Raw genomic sequence first — 18,778 nt, 5'->3', positions numbered from 1 at the left:
TTAATCCAATGGGTAAGTGATGTTGCGGTTTAGCCGGTAATTAATACGGACATTACCAAATGATAATTATCTCTCGCATGGAACTTCATAAGAACCATTGAACTGTAGAGTTTCTTTAATTAATTGTGATTAATTATTTCTTTAATTTGTATTGTTTAAATTCTCTTTATTCATTTGTTGAATTGCATTAAAATACATTGCATTAAATTAGAGGGTATTCAATCTGCTCGCACAAATTTAATGGTTTTATTATTTTTACTTTTTTAATCTTTTATTGTAATTTACCACTGCAATAGTTGTTGCAATAAGCAAATATGGTAAAAGAAAAAAGAAATAAAAGAAAATCTTGAGTGGAGAAGGCACCCAGTGGTGCCACTCCAGTAACGTGCTTTGTTCTCACGATAAGAGTAGATCACGAGGGCCATCTTCTCTTCAATCTCCCTGGAGGATCGCCTGGTAATGTGGAGGAAGATAGGTGTTCTATGAGAGGGTTAGGATGAGCTGCTGCAGAGGAATGAAATTTGAGAAAGCGAGTGTTAGCAAGATCTGTAATGAAAGGGATTTTGAGGTCATTATGGATGGTGAGGTTAGTTACATAGAACGGAGCGGAGCGTTAAAAAGTTTTCGAAGTATTTTTGGACTGTAATGCCTGGAGGCGTAGTGAGTTGGAACGCTTAGTCGATCCCCATACTTCGATGCCGTATGACCAAAAAGGGTCGCCAGTAACAGTAGATATAAGAGTCTTTTGTTATGCAGGTTAAGTTTCAAACGTTTGTCAAGTAGCGAGAAGTTTTGTAGCCTTGGTTAGTTTCTTGTCTTTTCAGTCTAGTATGAGGGATTCCATGTCAACCGTTTGTCCTAGGTTCAGTCCAAGGTAGCGTACTTTGTCCACAGTTGGTATAGGAGCTTGGTTCAAGATGATGGGAGGTAGGATTTTCCGTCTAAGAGTAAATACTATAAACTTTGACTTCGTAACGTTGGTTTTGATTCTCCATTTGAATAGCCAGTCCTGTAAGTGGTTGATGTGTGTTTGAAGAGTTTGTGTAGCGATAAGAGAATCAGAATGAGGAGGTAAGATTGCAGTATCGTCAGCAAAGGTAGAAAGAATGGTATTTGGATGTTGAGGTATGTTTGCTGTGTAGAAGGAGAAAAATGTTATTATTAAATACAATAATTGAAATAAATGGCGAATCTATTTAAATATCCATCGCAAAAATTAATTTTAATTTTCCTGACAATGCTAGTGCGATGATCGATCGGGTTGCTAGAGATGAACAAAAACAGAATGCCTGCGTTTAGAGGTTGTAACGAGTGAAAGATGAGTTGAAGTACTTCTTGTAAATTGCATGGAATATCGAGTACAATAACCCACCAAAGTAACAGAGTCTCTGTATTCATCTTGGACTATATTTTAGGTTAAGTATTCAGGGGTTAGAGCAATATCGAATACACTGATAGGCATATTTGAGTCACGTTAGGTACTCAGGTGTTACGATTTACGATGTATTTATTAGGTGAACAAGTATTTATTAGTATGAATGTGGTTAGTCGAATTAGTGGGTAAATGTGTGAAGAATAATTCCGGCTTTATCAGCACTTTGACCCATAAATATTTAATTACGTATATAAGGCTATTTGATAAAATGCCAATGCTAGAAAAATTACTTTTTATTCAAATACATTTTTAAGGTTATAATAACCTTAAAGCTAAGGATTTTAAGGCAAATAACGAAGAAGGGAATACGAAGCTATTGGATATGCTAAACCAACATAACATGGATATGTTGCAGTTCCAATTATGTGAATAACCCAATAATTGTAAGTTACGATACATAGCTGTTTTCCATCTGTTGACTTCAGTTTTCTTTTATACTTTTCCACTAAATTTCCTTATAGGAAATTTTAGAAATTTTGGTTAGAAAATTTTTCAAAATCGCGGAAACCGGAAGTTTTTTTTTCCTTTGCACCAACAAATTTTTAGTTTCTATCCTTAGATATCCAGTCTCTCATCTATAGCTCGTCCTAGACAGAACTATTTCTGTAAAAAACTTTCCATTGTAAATTTTTCCAAGTAGCCTGAAAAATCAATAGTAAAGAAGTAATTCTGATGGCCGCTCTTTTAAAGGAAACATTATAAGTTAAGGAGAGAGAGAGAGATACTAAATTGATGGAAAAACGGTAAACCACTTTTCCTAAAGGTAAATTTCCACTTGAATGAACTTCAATGTTTCCCTGACTTTAAACTTCTTATAGGAAATCCTGTAAAGAAAATTTATTATTTCTATTTTTTAAATTCTATTTATATACTTATATTTTTTCCCAGTAATATAATTCGCATGGTTTGCAAAAACTAACTTTAAGAAGAAAAAGAAAATTGTCATTTTCTATATTATCACTAGAATCTAGGCTAGGAATTGATTTTCTGAGCAAGATAATATTTTTAATCATATTTCAAAACTGCCCGACGACAAATGGCAGTATGCTAATGTCATGTGATTAAAATATTTATACAAAGTACAGAAATGCTAATTTTTTCAAGCGGACGTTACCTTCAGCTACCAAATTAGGTGCCATGGACGGAGTAAAGTATACTTTACCTAGTTAAGCATATTTGACGTGTATACACGTCAAACCAAATCTCTGTTACGCTGCGTTCGACGTGTATAATCGTTGTGAAAAATATAAAATTGCCATTAACTATAAAAACTCGAAATTTTAATCAAATGCAATAAGAATAATTATTTGGTGGAATGTTTCCTTTATCTTACCAATAGAACTGCCAAGTATTTTATACGGAGAGGGGTGAAGTGAGCCAGCCAAATGATAAGTGGTTGGTACATGTTTGGTCTCCGCATTAGAGATTGGGGAATTACCTCACACAAATAGAAGCTCACAAACCCTCTGAGCAATGCCGTTTTTACCTTTTAGATAGAGGTTCAGGCCTCAGTCACGGAGCATGATTTCATTTTGCACAGAATTCAAAAAGCACTTTTCTTCCTTGTAAAAAAGCTCTTGCCGCCCTAGTTATAACTAGAGGCAATGCATACGTGAAGCGGTGCAAGATTTTTTGAATGAGTACAGAATGCTCTGTGCAATCTCAAGCCCCCCAGAGATTGCAAAAAAAGTCGCTTGCAGTGACTATTAAAGACTATTGTAAACTTTTGGTTGTTTTGCCCTGCCTGCGTAAGCAAGCAAATAAGTTACAAAAATATTGGCACAAAGAAAACGAGTAATTCAAATCCCATACTTTCATACAAAATGATATTCATAATTTTATTCACTGTATTGTGACATCAAATATTGTGGTTTTATTCTGGTGTAAAAGCATGGATAAATTTGAGTTAAACACGTTGTGGTACGTACACTGCTTAATATGCACAACCTGAACCCACAATTATACTCGTTTGCTTTTAGTAGTAAAACATCCATCGTGGGTGGGGAATGTTGTATTTATTTATTAGAATAAAACTTTACTATTTAATTGTTTTATTGTGACCTATTATTGTACAATAACTTTACGGTTACCTGCAATCAATGTTCAACAATAAGAAAGATGACAATTTTATCTTTTATTCATTCATTTTCCCTCTCTCTCACTCTTGCTTTTGTTTTTACCCCGGTACACTTCCTATCTCCTAAAAAAAGTGTTTTTCTTCCCTAATCGTTCTGTGTATATAGTCAGCACAGATAAAAAACTGGAAACTGGATAGTTTAAGTGCTATCAGGAATCGCATCACTAAGTTTGGACAGTGTTCACTCGTTTTGTATGTTATTTTTGTTATACAGGGTGATCCATTTAAAACGCACCAATCATTAATAACTTTTTAAGGAAAGCAGAATTTCGAAAAAACCCACGAAGTAAACTATATGTTTTTTTTTTTGGTCTAGTTTTCAAATTTTCCAACCCCCATGCTATATCTTCCATTTTTGGCGGAGTTACGGGCAAAAACCTGATTGGGGTTTCATAAGGACCACTGGTTTTGACAATTATTATGAAAACTACATAAAAAATAGTGAAAAATGCCGTTAACCTCGTTTCGATATTCCTAATGTTTATTGAGATATTTAAGATCAAAGTTACAATTTTATCTTATTCGTGATCAGTTTTCAATATTAATTTCCCATCACAAATACACGTTTTGGGAGGTCCTCTGATTGCAAAAAATGTTATTTGTGACGCAAATTACTAAAATAATAATAATTGAAGATTTTAATACATGTATTGCAATGTAATGGTTGAGGGTGAATCAGGATTTTGTTTTATCATCAAATAAAAGCAATCATCACATCATTTTACTCAACTTGTGAAGCATGTACTATGCCACCAAAGGTGCCTTCTCAGAAACAGAGAGCAGTTGATAACCTCCTGGCTAACCTGGCTAACCTGGCTAACCTGGCTTGCGTGCCAGAGGAGGCACCTTTGAAGGCACAGTACATGCAAATTGAGTAAAGTGCATTATTTGATAAATTAAGGAATAAGTTTGATCTTTTACATGAAAGATATTAATCACTTAAATATGTGGCAGGAGGTTTCCAATTTTTTTTTGGTAATTAAACGCAACTCTCCCAAAATTACCAAATAATTATTAAACCTTCTTGTTTGCAACAGATGTAAAATTAATTTTTAGCCATTTTGTGTATGCTTGAGAACATCTAAAGCTCTTAACATTTTATTGTTCTTAGAAAAATCACTCGGAAAACGACTTATTTCCCGACATTAAGAAAAATACTAGCTTTACTGCCTTGGCAATATTTTTAGTAGAAAGGAGATGAAAAAAATGACCTATCGCGTGCTCTTCTTTCTCTTTGATAACAAGTTAAAAAAATTAAAATATGATTAATAAATACCAGATTTTGAAATAGCCTAGCACCTTTAATTTTGCAGATATCGAATTGCGGTTTCCGGTTTCTTTCATAACTATTTATACTCTTTAAAACTGTGTATATGAAAATGGGGGTCAACTGCAAACCCTCACTTTTGGTCGCGCGTCAGCCGCGTATGCGGGCAGGAATCTAAAATCAAGTCACATATTCTGAATCTAGAGGTGACAAGCAACAAATTTTTCCTCTACCATTTTTCGCTCAGATTAACCATTTAAGCATGAAATGCATTTGAGCCTACTTAAAATGAACACCCTGTACATAATAGCAAATTATGGGAAAACTTGAATTGTTCTTTTTTTCCTATAATTGGGGACAGTGGTTTCAGCCCCCCTCAATTCAAAATTTATTCAGCAAATGATTACCAAAAAAAAAAAAATATCCCTGTCCAAGACCAAGAATTGTTGACTTCATTAACTGTCTTCTGGATGTTGGTAAGGTAACTGGTACTGAAATAGAATGCCCTGGGTACTTAACTGAATGATACTTGAAAGTATATTGTGTACATGTAGTACTTGAGCATCATATTACTTTTCTTCTCCTTTATTCTCTTCAAATAAGTATTTTTAAAACAAAGTAATATTATTTGACTTTCTTTTACGCTCTCTAGAAAGAAAAGTATTTCAATCTTGAAGGCATTAGAGTTTTTTTGGTCTTTTCAACAGGAATATTTTCCAGCATCGCTCAGAACGAGAAAGTCGGTTTTTGTTCAAATCAATCATTTAGATGTTCTACATATTTTAGTAACAGAAGATTTTCTTTAAAGTGTTTTATGGTTTTCTCGTTAATAGCTTCTAAAATTTACAACTTTATTGTTCCCTATCTATGGTAGGTCTACAAAATTATTGGGAAAAATGGGGCATTGGAAACAAAAAAAAGAAAAAAACCATCGATATTATGCTTCATTGCAGTTCGAACCATCATGCAGTGCTACTTTTAAACCTTTGGTAATTGTACAAACCGTGGTTGCCTTTGTAGTTATCCAGATAGCGTACATTGCCATTGAACTGGTTTCCGTATTGTGGACTGTTTGTGGTTAAACTACTCGAGAAACTAGTAACACTACATTAAACTCCTAATGGCTTTCTAGCATTTCAATTACATTGACTGTAACAAAAATTAACGGGAAATTTAGAAATAAAATTTCAATAAAAGAATTTTAAATTAAAAAAACAAAAATGGAGCCCATGAAGGGGAAATTCCATTTGTTTTAATTATGTGAAACTAAAAGCAGCAGAATCATTTCTCTCCCTTAAAACAAAGAAACAGGAACTGTGGTTGGGTAATGTTACTCCTTGATTTATGTGCTCCATTATCTGCACAATTTTCCGCTAAACGTTCCAGTATTTCCTTTTCGAATGTGGAAATATTGAAGCGGAGGCAAAGATTAGTACTCTATTGTAGCATCTCCAAGTTCAGCACCATCCCCCTGTACACCTATTTGCTTGATTATACTTATTATATTTTTTGAGAGCTTTTCTGGTTAAAGCTTGAAGGTAGGAGATATCTCTTCTCCTAAGTGATTATGCGTGCTGTAACGCGTGTCTAGTACGTAGGCTTTTTTTTTTTGTCACACTTAAAACAATGCAAGGGTTTGCGCGGTCCGCTAGCGCTCGTTCCTACGTTGAACTATCGCTTTGCAGCTGGATTCCATCAGAGTATGGGCTTCACGGCATAAACTAAAACTTCCTAAACAAGTTCAAAGGCTGGATAAAATTTAAAAAAAATTTAAATCATCAAATTTTTCCCTGATAATCAAAATTTAAAAAAAACAGCTTTTAAATAGATGAAAAGTAATAATACAATGTTCTGTAACAATTTCTCTAAATATTTTACAGCCTATTTGGAGCAGCCAGGTGTGGGTAGTTACGATGATGAGTTAAGTCATCGCCTAAATTAGCCTTTAGAGCTAAACATTTACCGTACCATTAACATCATCATCATCTTATGATTAGTATGCTAATTTTGCCATTGTTTTCATTGCAAATGTTAGTCAAACCGCTAAAGTTGAAACATCCGGCCTGAAAATACAAGAAGTCACAGGAAATGACTAAATGTTTGTTTAGTGAATGGCGTAGGACGTAAAATTAACCTTTAAATCTAGGTTTATCGTAAATTGCTTTTACAAGATACGATTTGTGAATTGGTGGATATAAAGTCAAATCTATTACTGCTTAGAATATATATTTATCTGTGCAGTTCTTCTAGGGTTCCTGCAGTGTTTGTGCTCCATTCTAATGTATTTTATAGTTGAATGCAAAAAAGAAAGCAAGTCATTTTATTGAATAAAACAACCAAGACCTTTCTAGATGTCCTTTCTTGTATCTTCGAGCGATATTTTATCCAGACTTTTAAAGAATACTTACTGCTCTAAAGTACAGGTTTTACTTTTATTTATTTAATACTTCAGGTTTCTGCCACTTGAAAGATCAGAGGCAATATTGTGATGTTTTCAATTTGATTAAATATTTTACGCTAATTCAAATCATCAAGTTATTAACCGTTGCTCGCTAAGTTTTAGAGGAAATCTTTTTCAACCACTTCACTATTCCGGGTGAAAAAAAATAAGGCCTTTTGTTCTTAAACTACTTTTCCTCCTCCATTGTTCCTTCCTCAGAGAATCGCATTGTGTTCAATGATTCACTAGTTTTTGTTCTTGTGATTAAGATTTGTCAAATTTTTGTTCCTTATTAATTATATCTTGAAAGGGATTCGGCTTTTCTTCTTTCAATGTTCTTTGAAATTAATCTTCCCTAAACTTCTGTATTCTAAAGACCACCTTACCCTTGGTCCAATCTAATCTGGACTGGTACTTAAGTTTTGGAAATAATGCCCAAAGTTAGGCAATTATTCGATACAAAACTGTCTACGATTGAGTTTGAGTTGCCTTATTGAAAATAAATAAATGAATACAAATTATTAGAGTAGAGATCGAAAAATAATTTGGATACTTAGTAAATTTCTGAGAGATCCTTTAATTATAATGCTCCAATAACTTTCTCAGAGTAGCTAATGGCTAGAACTAAATACAGATATAAAGTTTTATGATGGTAATTTGTTTTTGATTAATATTGAAGTAAAGGTATAAGCTTGTCAGCTTCATCCCTTATTAGCTTTAAGGGAATATTTGATAAATAAAGCAGGAGAATTTTATTTATTGTCAGGAAATACAAAATAAATATATTAAATTTCTGGTGTCAGTCATTCATATGATATTCTATTACACCAATTTTAGCAATAAACTTTTTGCTACGATTATTCTGTAACAAGAAATTCAGTGTGAATATTCTAGCTTAACAATTTGCTCTGAATTCGGAAATTTAATATAAAATATAATTGTTAGATTAGATTAGATTAGACTAGGGTGGCCTCAAAGCCTACGCCACTGTGACCCCTTTGGATCTATTGTGGCTTCCCTCACTCTAAAGCTCATCCTCCAGACATGTCCTTTTAATCAGACTCCTAATTCTGGAGAGCGACTCTTGGGTAAAGCTCTCCAGGTCTTGGTTTTTCCTCCCCCGAGAAGTAACATCCTTAGCCCTAGACAAGCCCCTCACACTGACACAACACGTGCAGTGCCGTTTCCTCCTCTTCCTGACACAGAACCTACACAGGCTATCATCTGCCAGGCCCATGCGATGCAGTGGCCAGTTAATAGGCCTACAATCATCCTTATAGCCCCACGCGGCCTTGACGGATTAATTCTGTAGTCAGCCTCGGTGAATAGCCTTTAATGAACTCCTTCGCCTGTCTCTGCCCAGTGGTGGCGAGCCACCACTCCTAAGACCTACTCTGCACCCATACGTTAATGGTCGCAGTCTTAAGAACAAATATAATTGTTATTTACTGTTTGTTAAATCTTCATTACTCAGAAATAACCGTAATGGGATGAACTCTGTTTGAAATTTCAATTTATTGATTTTGAGTCGCGTTATTGAAAATAAATAAATAAATACAAATTATTGGGGTAAAAAATGTAAAAATAACAGATACCAAGTAAATTTCTGAGAGATCCTTTAATTATAATGCTCCAATAACTTTCTCAGAGTAAAAAAGTAGGTGAGATATTTGAAAGGTAATCAATCGTTAAACAACCGACAATTCTGTCTTCTAGGGGTTCTTTGTTGGAGGACAAGAATCCATAAACTTGTTGATTAGTTGATGGACTAATAGGACTAACGGACATTCAGAGTATAAGAAGGGTTAAGTTTGTTCATACAACAGGACTTTGCTTAATTTCCCTGAAGGATATTAAAAAGGATAGTATCCGATTAGAGTTGGAAAACTTGATTTATCCCTGAACTTTGCTTCCCTTTTTCCAAAAAAAAAAAAAGTTTTCCATCTACAAAGTAGTCAAGACATTTTTCTTCTTCTTTTTTTTGCTTCCGTTTATTAAGTTTCCAAGTCTTGTTATATGCTAGAGTTTGTTCAGATAAAATCCTTAAAATTAGTTTTAATTAACTCTTTTAAAACTACATTTTATTAAAAAATCTGTAATTAAAGATTTTAGATTGCGGCCCTCTAAAAATTGCTTCGCTGCAGATTTTTATAGATCTTTCCCCCCCAAAAAAAATTTAAAAAATAAATAATAAATGAACAAAACTATAAATGGAAAGCAATTTTCAGTAATAAAGAAAATTGTTTCGTCAGTGTCAGCAGAAGCAGATAATCATTGGGAAAGCGCATTGTGTAACAACTTACCACACACACAAACACACTCACGAATGACCATTCTGTTACATGATTGCTGATATTCACTAGAAACGGCTGACCAACCCATTTTACACTAGACCAGATCAGATCTGTCCAATGGGAAACGGGTGTCAGTTTGTATGTACCTCTCTGTCTCTCTGTTTCTGTTTCTGATATTTTGTTACACATTACTATTTGTTCAAATATATGACAATATGAGCATTTTCTATAAACTCAATTACGAATATAGTCGATATACAGAATAGTATTTGTATTTATTTTAATAGTCTGCGCAATCAAATTTCAGTATTGAAAATAGACAAAAATCGATTTATCTCATTCAATTGCAAATAAAAATAAATAAATAAAAAAAGTCTTGAATATCGTAAAAAAATAATCGCAAGTTTTCGTATTTACTTTAATTTACATAATAAAATTTTCTTATGTGCGAACACTTTTTAAAACTCACAAAATTATATTTTAAAGTGCCACCTCCGCTCTACCGATTTTGTTTTAACCTTCGGACAGCAACGTGAATTGCCGAGACATGCATTACAACGTTGGGTCTTTTTGACCCAATTCATTTTTTATTTGCAATAAGACCTGTTTGACATTTAAGGAAATAATAAAATCAATATTTTTAAAAATCAGGCTTTTATTAACATGGTAGTGGAAACAATGAATTCTAATTTACGAGGGTCGTTTGAAAAGTCCGTGCAAAAATAAAAACTACTTAATTTTTTGGGGTAAACCTTTTTTATTTTTCAACATAGTCTCCTTTTAGGCTTATACACTTCGTCCAACGCTGCTCTAGTTTGTTGATCCCTTCCGAATAATAGGATTTGTCCAAGTCTGAAAAATAGCCATTCGTTTCTGCAATCACCTCCTCGTTTGAATAAAATCTTTTTCCCGCCAGCCATTTCTTCATATTGGGGAACAAATAGTAGTCCGAGGGAGCCAAGTCTGGAGAATAGGGGGGATGTGAAACGAGTTGGAACCCTATTTCCATTAATTTTGCGACCACAACTGCTGAGAAGCAGTCGTGATGGAAAAGGACATTTTTGTGGGCCAATCGTGGGCGTTTTTCTTGCAGCTCGGTTTTCAAACGGTCCAATAACGATGAATAATATGCACCTGTAATAGTTTTACCCTTTTCCAGATAGTCGATGAGGATTATTCCTTGCGAATCCCAAAAGGCAGTCGCCATAATCTTTCCGGCCGAAGGAACGGTCTTCGCCTTTTTTGGCGCAGATTCCCTCTTGGTAACCCATTGTTTAGATTGTTCTTTGGTCTCAGGAGTGTAGTGATGTATCCATGTTTCATCCACAGTGACGAAACGACGCTTAAAGTCCTGCGGATTCTTCTGGAACAGCTGCAAACAGTCCTTGCAACACTTCACACGATTTCATTTTTGGTCAAGCGTGAGCAATCGCGGCACCCATCTTGCGGATAGCTTTGTCATGTCCAAATGTTGATGCAAAATATTATGTACCCGTTCATTCGAGATGCCCACAGCACTAGCAATCTCACGCACCTTCTGTCATCCATCACCATATCATGGATTTAATCAATGATTTCTGGAGTAGTGACCTCAAGAGGGCGTCCAGAACGTTCAGTGTCACTTGTGCCCATATGGCCACTCCGAAAATTTTGAAACCACTAATAAACTGTTCTAATCGAAGGTGCAGAGTCACCATAATGTTTATCAAGCTTCTCTTTAGTCTCCTGAGGCGTTTTGCCTTTCATAAAGTAGTGTTTAATCAACACACGAAATTCTTTTTCGTCCATTTTTTGAAAATCACTCGACTTCCTCGATTCAAAAGAATGCCAAACACAAAGAAATAGACCGATCTGGCTGAAACTTGGTGTGTGTTCTTCCAAGAGATGCTACTAACTAAACATAACCTCGATACGCGCCAGTAGTGCTATCTCTCTGACTTTGCACGAACTTTTCAAACGACCCTCGTATTAGGTGCATAACAAAAAAAGTACTTAAATAGTTAATTTTAAAAAATAGGTACTAAAATTTACAAAATTCAGGTAACTCCAAGAAACAAAAAAATGAAAAACAAACACGAAAAAATAAAATAATTAGGTACCTCACATTTTATATCATTCTGCCCCAAGGGACTAGGTAACTAATTCTCGTTCATCTTCAATAGTGCCTTCCAGTCGACATCGAACGCACAAACGTTTAATTTTTTTCGTTTTCTACAAATTGGTAAGGCACAGATATCGCAGGAATTGTATGTTTTCCTGTCGTTCTTGCACAGGTGGCATCTCGTTCTTGTCGCTGATCGGCCTCGGCAAGAAGGGGTAGGTGCAGCTTCCAAAGTTTCTGGAAGCCCCAGAACTGTTCTTATTTCGGTTCGTACAGTTTTAGGTAGCTTTGTGTTGTTCATTCTACGCTTCATGAAAGGCTCCTCCAATGAGAACGCTAATGATTTCAAAAAATCGGATCCGATGGGTCGATTCCCTGGGTTGTTATTGAGCCGATGAAGTACGAAGGTGTTTATTCCAGCAGCATCTAGTACACCAAAAAAAAAAAATAGCGCATTGGAAGCTCTTTTGGCTTAACTGTGGCATAACTTGTCCACATCGACTCCACCTTTCGTCAAGTTGTAGAAGTCAATAATGTCAGGTTTTTGCGTGTTTTGGTTCACAGTTCCAGTAACGTGCATCGATGACAGCAGAAACAATTTAAGAGGGTTAACAAAAACGTAGAAACCTTCCAGGAAAAACAATAAAATGAATAATTTATAAAAACAAATTATTGAAAAACCAGAACATATTACACAACGTGGGGTCATATTGACCCAGTCTTATTGTACTTAGAATTTTACAAAGTCACGTACCTTTGGTGTTGGCTATTGCCGCGTTAACATCTGCAGGAAAACTGAAAAGGAGGCTACTCAAAGTCCTTACCCTCTCCCGCCAGTGCCAACTGACGTACGCGCGTTTTAGGCGCGCGCGGGTCAAAATGACCCGTACGTTGTAGTCCGAAGGTTAAATTCAGAATTTAATTTTTTTATATACTTTCCTTACTCCCCTAGAACTACCTTATTACAATTGTTCTTAAAAATAGATCTACGTGGAGGACAAACAGAAGACGAACTTTTAAAGAAAAATAGAGTTGGATTCATTTTCAGGGAAATTTGTTGAAAAACCACAAAGATCTATCTAATCTTGGTGTTACATCGGTGGATGGTTACACTCCCCAGCTTACTTACTACGTAGCTCCACAGCTTCCTTAACAAATTCAATTCCAGACATCTCTATTGGCTGTTTTTGCTTTCCATCTCGGTACTCCAAGGATTCTGAAGTCCTCCTCGACATCGTCAAGCCAAAGTATTCGCGGTCGGCCAACTCTCTTCTTCATGCCTATGACTGGTACTCGGTCGGCATCCTGTCTTCTGGCATTCTTGCAATGTGGCCCCCTAACCATTCCAATCGTCGAGCCTTGATGAAACGGACCACATTCTCATCCCCCATACAGAGTATATAAAGCTCACGTTTCTTTCTGAGTCTCCATGTGCGAGAAGTAGTGTCGAAAACTGGGACCATAAAATTCTCCTTAAGATCTTTCGTTCTGAAACATTGAGATTATTTAACTCCTCAGCTTGACATTTCGGCCATAGAAGAAGTGTTGTCATTTCTCATTTTTGGCCATGGGAAGCAGTGTTGTCCGGTAGAGAGAAATCATATTAAAGCCCCATTTTCCACATTTCCTTTTATAACACAAATTCATAACTACGTATACACAGAACTATAGCATTATTTGAAATTTCCTCTATATGAAAATTGATTTTAAAATTTATTGGTATGACCTTTTGACCTTTCCTGCAGCCGACATCCATTGTTATTCGCTTAATTTAAATGTTAACTGAGGTTTTCAGTTTTCTCGATTATCATAAAATTAGGCAGTATTATATTTATTTATATTAATAAGAGTAAAATATAATTTAATTTTTACGCGGAGATGGTGGGTTTGAATCCAGCTGCTGGCCCTTAGATTTTTTCTCTTCCTAGGAGCTTCTTACAGCTTACCATCACCAGACAGGGTTGTCTGTAATGTAAGAAAACTGCTTGGAATCCGACATTGGACTGAAAAAGGTTTCAGGCACCAATAACCTCTGATGTTGATGCGCCTTAAATTTAAATGATAATAATATTTTCGTAAAATTACATCATTTCAACTAGTGCCACTTTTTCGCTCTAGGAAGCTCACCTGACAAATTTCTTATTTAAACTAGAGGGTTATTATTTGAATTATTTCACCCGTTAGTGTCGCCATTAGTGTTGTAACATCATTTACATGAAAGTGTAACAGAGGTTAAAGGACATTTTTCAGTAAAACTTTAATATTACAAGCGCGGAACTTCTGCGCTTAAGATAAATGGTGCAATTTCCTTTAAGACAATAAGTAGAGCAAATTAGGTGATAAAAGGAGACAGATAATATTACGCGAGTATAAGTTGTGTCTCTGGTTGTGCCTTCTGGGGGTTTACTCTGAGCATGTTTGAGTGTGAGTGATTGTGTGTATGTACACAATGTGAAAAAAAAACTATGTGTGTGTGTGTGGAAGAAGTGAAGAAGTACCGCCGACTGTATCAGTTTGTATGTGACAAACAGAGAAAGAACAAGGCTGGGGTAACTCTGGAAGAAGTGTCTGTACGTCTATCTGACGGGGCGTCTATATATCAGTCTGCCAGTCTAATCTGCACCACCTGACACTCTGACACAGAGATCTTAGTCCGGTGTTAACCCAGTCATCGTCTACAGCTGACAGCACCTCCTACACTTCTTAACCTTTCTTTTTTGGTTTGTTTGTCTTCGCTTGGATCTATGATTAAAATAGTAATATTACTCACGATGTAATGAAAAGGGTTTTTGGTTATCTTTTCAAAGTGAAGAGAATCTTATTTAATTTTTCTTTTTTTAAAAAAAAGATCTATTCATTTTGATTTATAAAGTTCATGACATTACCCTCAAAATTTATTCTGCTTTAACCCTGCATTTTTATTTTTTATTTTGGGTCCTTCCAAGATTTCCGTGGTCCAGGTTGTGTCAGATGGAACTAGTTTTAGAGTTAGGTTTTGGAGATGTCCGTCACTACCTGTGTGCCTATCTCGCCGGTGGTGTTCACGGTCGTTGAGCACAATGTGAGCCATCTCCAGAGGTAGTAAAGAAGTTTCAGCTTCCTCTTAGAGCTTATAGATTTGAAAGTTAGTAATCTCATTTCTAATCCAAGGATCTATTTTGTGAACACCAGTCCAATAAGTAAAGTAATACTTATTTTTTGAAGTCATGCTTTACGTCCAACTACCAAATTTAGGTCGTAGACCGAGGCTAGCTAACTTACTTTACTATAAATTTTCATATTAACCATTAAATACAAATTTTAGACCGAGAATCGAACCTACTAAACCAACAATACATATTAGTATTGCGGGTCTAGCCTATAACCGCTCGGCTACCGTAGCTCCTACCAGTTCGGTTATAATAATAACTATAGAAAGAAAATGCTATACACACCGATAATAACAATATTAATAATTTATAATTTTAATTAATTATTACTATATGACGCCAATTAATTATATTATTATTCATAGATAATTAATAAACCTAATTATCTTCTAAAAATTCCCAGATATTTTCCTCTCCCTAATACTAACTCAGTAATCTCCTTTAGCGATTTGCAAAATCACATTACAAGTTTAGAGAGATGATTTCATGGCGGGAGAAAATACAAACAAACGGAAGTATTACTCCTAACTACTGATGTCGACCTCTATTTGGGGTCATCATCATCGACAAAAAGACTTTAAATCTTTTACTTAGCGTGAGAAATGAGCCCACCGTTGCAGATAAGTCGCAAACGTCTGATACGATTAATGATACAGAGAGTCCTGTGAGTCCGTACCAAATCTGATCTTATTTCTATTTTATGATTTAGGGCGCGTCAACATCTGAGGTTATTGGCGCACTGAATCGGATCTTTTTTTCTCATAATGCTTTGAAATATAATTCGCTATATTCTTCGGTTAATACATTTCATATTCATTTTAAATAAATTTAAACTTGTAATTATTATAGCGGCCAAGATATAGCGTATCTTGCACAATTCTTCGTGGCTAGTTAGTGGGTCTAAGAACATGGACCATAGCTGTGAAGAGAGTAGAGAGAGACTTCTCGACTCTTTATGTGATACAATCGATCATATCCATCGATCACATTACTTCCTGTTTCTAACACCAGAAGTAAATTTCATTTAGGATGTTTTCTATTAAGTTTTGAATGGGATTTTATTTTCTTTGTGCTTGGATCTTTTCTTGGACTTGATTAAGTTCCGATTTATTAATTGAAACTTAAGATAAGTACAGTTGTGTAATGTGATGCTTAAAAAGTACTATAATAGTACTGCCATTTCTTTCACCTTATCGTCTTCTAACATAGAACATTGAAGTGCCAGAAGGCTTAGTGTTTTCTTTACGGCGCATCGACTGCTTATTATGTAAGGCTCAAACGAGAAGCTTAGAATTTAGGTGCTTCACTTCATTACAGACTTCTCGAAAGGTGACCTAAATAATAAAGTAACTAAGGAAGGATTCCCGTTAAGTTCACTAGAATTAAATGTTTGTGGACTTACTGGCTAAAAATATATTGCGTTCAGCCAAACTTGGAGACATGCAAACTATTCAGCCAATATAGTTCAAGCTTCTACCACATACAGCAATGCTGCTTGATAAGTCACCAACCATACACTCCTTTGCTGACTTCAACTGTGGCCAGAACAAATATCACAAATACCTTAAGACCCATTCCTCTCTTATTGTTCTAATCCATTTTTACTCTACACTACCAACTGCTGACCGATTGTGGCTACAGAGACCACAAAAATTTTTGTTAGCACTATGAGCGTTGTTGAATAATAATCTGATATATAAGCACCTTACAAAAACGAGGCTTAGAAACGGTCCAGTTTTTCCCAAGATTTCGTAGAAGGAGACGACACAAAGTGTTACACTCAAAGTGGGCAGTTCCCTCTAAGCTCTGAATAGCAGAAGAAGGACTTTCAGAAAAAGTGGGAGAAGTTCAGCGATTTCAAGCTCTAGCTTGAAGCTCTATTCTCTCTCATCCGTACTCTCCACAAGAGGTAGGAAGACTTGAATACCAAAGGACATCCTAAGAAAAGAAGATCACATGTAGAATCTTTACTGTCATGGCCAGAAGATTTTTTCCATCAGATCGCTCACTATACTTAGACCATCCCTGTTATTAGCCTAGTCTGCAAGCGGAAGTATTATCAATATTAGCTGCCTTCTGAATCCAGTTTTATCTCAATTCCCAACATAAATTCATTTGCTCTATCTTGTAAATGGATTAAGTACATCCTAATATTAAGTGGCGAATAAAAAATTATTCTTCACCCTCGTATACATTCTTGAGGGCTAGATATCTTTTTATCATTGTTGAACATAAATTCTTGTGAACCTTTATCATTTTCCTTATCCAGCATTTCTGTTTCTACTTTCATCTGCCGGCGAAGAGGCACTTGCAGCGGTGGGATTACATGTCTGAAGGAAGAAAGCACACCAATGAGTTTTGACTTATAATGCTCTTGAATTAAAGTACGTTCGCTAGTCGCCTCCGTCCACGACACCTAGTAAATGGTAGTTGGACGTTAAGCCCCGCCATAAAAAAATAGGCGATTACTTTACTTTATAATGCTCTTGAATTATTATAGCTGCCAAGATATAGCGTATCTTGCACAATTCTTCGTGGCTAGTTAGTGGGTCTAAGAACATGGACCATAGCTGTGAAGAGGGTAGAGAGAGACTTCTCGACTCTTTATGTGATACAATCGATCATATCCATCGATCACATTACTTCCTGTTTCTAACACCAAGAGAAAGTTAAACTTTGATTCTCAGTATTATTGTTTTTTATATTTTTGTTTTTTTTTAATTTCAGATTTCACTACAGCAAGTGCGATTGGATAACGCTACGTGAAATCATTACGCTCTTTTAGTGACAAGTGCAGCGTACTTCCTGCACATCAAAGGTAAGCTTTTTTTGAATGTTATTGCGTTAAAAATGATAATTGTTATTATTTTAGATTTGTATTTAATTTTTGGAACTGTCGTTTCGTCAAACAGGCCAGCGCTGAAAAATAACTTTTGCCTAGGATAGCACTTTTTCGGTATATTACTTCTACGAACTTATATTGGACAGCTTTCTCTACAGGAGCAATTTGAATAGCCACTTCATCAGCGATGTTTACGCCTCATATTGGTCTACAACACCATCAATCTTTCAAATTCAAACTCCTGAATTTTTATTTTATTGTTATTATTTTGTGGTTTGCCTGATTTCCTCTGGGAAGAAATGGACTTGTCACTTCTACCCAGAGATCTTCTGTTCCCTGCGGATATCCCTTAAAAATTACACTTAAATGACATTTTAAAGGCAACTCAAATCCGCCTGACGCTATCAGAACTACTTTAAGTACCTCTCATTCAAATAGATCTTAATGTGTCTTCATTGTTCATGGATAAACCGTTGAAGCCGATCTTCAGATTAGAAATATCAAACAGGGAAGTTACACTGATTTTCCATTTTTTAGTTGAAGCTGCTCACACAATACACATCCACAAGAAATCGCAAAAACCTTTTTTATTTTCAGCCTAAGGGGACCTCAAAATTGAAAATCTTTACGATTACAATACTTTCTCTTACTAGAGTAAGAGAAATAAATAAAAATAGTAGATCTTTATTAGTATAACGAGATTTAATAATTGCAATTTAATTTGTCCGTTCTATTAATGAAGGTTCTCTTTGATCCAATAAAACACGCTATTGGTTAATACCACTTTCGAGTATGGTTATAGCGGGTTTTCCTTTTAAGAGAGAGGACGTGAAAAAGAGAGATAGAGGTAGAGCTGGAGGTACAGTGTTCAATGTATGGATGTAGTTTTGAAGGGATGCAAAACGTTAGGCGGATTCCATTAAAATTTTATGAGTTGGTATTCATAAAAAAAACTACTTATAGGAAAACATTTATTTTATAAGGAAACCTTAGTGGAAAAACTGGGCCGTACAATGAAGGAAAATATAATATTTCTCTTGGGAAAGTTTATGACCGAATATAACTTGGCTGTACGAGGGTCGTTTGAAAAGTCCGTGCAAAAATAAAAACTAC

General features: G+C 35.4%; 1 protein-coding gene across 3 annotated transcripts in view; it reads left to right on the top strand.

Annotated features, from left to right (window-relative positions):
• Positions 1–18,778, top strand: part of LOC141451657 (uncharacterized) — a 618,152-nt gene that overhangs the window by 133,062 nt on the left and 466,312 nt on the right. For all 3 annotated transcript variants that reach the window (XM_074123121.1, XM_074123122.1, XM_074123123.1), the window contains one exon: positions 17,551–17,641. The gene's annotated coding sequence lies outside the window, so the exon portion shown is untranslated. The remainder of the gene's footprint in view (positions 1–17,550; positions 17,642–18,778) is intronic.

This window comes from Rhodnius prolixus, unplaced genomic scaffold, assembly GCF_049639745.1.
Source record: "Rhodnius prolixus isolate KJV_2025 unplaced genomic scaffold, Rpr scaffold_14, whole genome shotgun sequence".
NCBI lineage: Eukaryota > Metazoa > Arthropoda > Insecta > Hemiptera > Reduviidae > Rhodnius > Rhodnius prolixus.
The sequence above is the reverse complement of the archived record's forward strand: the minus strand, read 5'-3'. Positions and strand labels throughout refer to the sequence as shown.